Source organism: Aquarana catesbeiana, linkage group LG09 (assembly GCF_042186555.1).
Source record: "Aquarana catesbeiana isolate 2022-GZ linkage group LG09, ASM4218655v1, whole genome shotgun sequence".
Classification (NCBI taxonomy): domain Eukaryota; kingdom Metazoa; phylum Chordata; class Amphibia; order Anura; family Ranidae; genus Aquarana; species Aquarana catesbeiana.
Window position 1 is genome coordinate 277,611,838 of NC_133332.1, and position 1,996 is coordinate 277,613,833.

General features: G+C 41.2%; 1 long non-coding RNA gene across 1 annotated transcript; it reads right to left on the bottom strand.

Moving 5' to 3' along the window:
- Positions 1-512: 512 nt before the first annotated feature.
- On the bottom strand, positions 513-1,444 carry LOC141107302 (uncharacterized). Its single transcript, XR_012235859.1, has 4 exons — positions 1,344-1,444; positions 1,178-1,246; positions 685-741; positions 513-560 (listed from the first exon to the last, which is right to left on the bottom strand). It is a non-coding gene; the product is annotated as an uncharacterized lncRNA (long non-coding RNA).
- Positions 1,445-1,996: the final 552 nt, after the last annotated feature.

Sequence of the window (1,996 nt, forward strand, 5' to 3'; positions counted from 1 at the left end):
GAATAAATTAAGCCCCACTTCTGTTCTTGGCTAGGTAGGTTACTCACTCCTGGTCTAGGCTAGGAGGTATAACAGGTATAACATCATGAGAAAAGTGTTAATGCATGCATTAGGGGCATGCCAGAGATTGAACATGTCCAGGGACTGCCAGCCAATAGCTGGAGATTCTTTTCTGACACCCCCCCTAGCCTGCTGTGTTATTCATAATGATTAACAGTGATTGGCTCAGACTGGGAATCTAAACTGCAGCAAGAAGGTGGCATGATCAGGGACATTGGGGAAATATTAACAAGCACAGGTCACGCTAACAGGAAGACTGGAATCATCTGCAGAGGGGAACTAATATAATTAATAGTTCCAGCTAAACCGAAGCCTTGCAGAATAAATCACAAGCTATTCTAGACAAGGTATGCCATCAGCATTTCATATTTAAAATAATATATTTGCCTGTAAAATACAAAAAAAGTTATGCTTACTCCCTGGATCTGCCGCATCTGGCTGTTACTCCGCATCCCCAGCAGCCTCTACAGGGCAGGTCTCCTCCACCTCCTGCTCAGCAGCTGTTGAGTAATGATAGAAAAGAACATTACAATCTGCAGTGTACAACAATCTCACACATTAGTACAAGAACATTGAAACATGTATGATCACTCAGCAGATACCAGCAAGATTATACTAACTTACATGTGGGCGTTGCTGCCTCAGCCTCCTCCTCAGTCTCCCCCTCTGACTGGATGACACCTATTTATAAAGGAGAAATGATGAACGTTAATAAACGTAAATAAATATACTGTAGTGTAAATAGATAAAATTAATTATCCATTAGCATGGTAATACAGGGCAGGTCACTAACGTTTATCTACAAGGCAGGGACATGCATTCACCATTTAGAAAAAATCATTTAAAAAAAAAACAAATACGAGGCACTTACCTGTCCTGGTTCCAGCAGCGCCGGCGAGTGCTAGGTGCACTGCCACTGATCAGGTACCTCAGTTCAGAGCGGCCACGTTCTGTCAAATTACGTAAGTTACGCAATCGCTTGCGTTACCTGACGGAGCGTCGCAGAGGCTCTACCTGTCACTACATGAGCGAGAAACAATGACGCTGGAATCAACAATGGAAGGCTGGACAAATGGAAAAGGAACCACTGTATTAGTGTCACTACTACAGTACTTACTGCATGATGACGTGGAGGACTCCTGCTCCTCTGCCCTCTGCCTCCGGCGGCGCTGGGCCTGGAGACGATCTTTAAATAAAATCAAACACATCATGGTAAATGACTATGTCGCGTCGCATGGTTGACAAAAAAAATTTCCTACACACAATGCAATGCTGACACCAACCCTGATGAGCAAGCAGTTTTTTTATCTCATCCTCCCCTACAGCTGCTAAGAGCTCCTTCTCATGGGGGAGGAGAGATACCTGCTTTCCTCTGCGCCCCGACTGCCTGAGTTTACGCGCTATGGAACTGCAAAACAAAAAGAGAAGAGAAACGGGTTCCACAATTAAACTACAATTGTAATCTGAAAATGACATCAACACATGAAACACATGTAGAATGAACCCGTAGAATGAAACAATGCAAATGGAATTTTTGGATTAGGCACATTTTTTCATGTAGCACAAGGTTTGCACATTTATTTATTAACCAAATTTATTGTAAGAAAAACCTATGCTTTTTTGGTGCACAATAAATAATAAAAGGCAGGATAGGGATTGTGCCGAGTAAATGTCCATTGTGTCCACTCCAGTCCACCTTTCTATTACGCGCTTGTGTGAACTGTGTATAATGTAAAATTTCCTTCCTAGTTTCTTTTGCAAAGCATTAACCCACTTGCAGATGTGGACCCCCCCATAGTAACTAAAAATATGGCGGGTCCGCAAGCTGGTTAAGTCCAGCCACCGTAACACTTTTTTATATATATATACATATATATATATATATATATATATATATATATATATATATATATATATATATAACTTTTTTATTTTT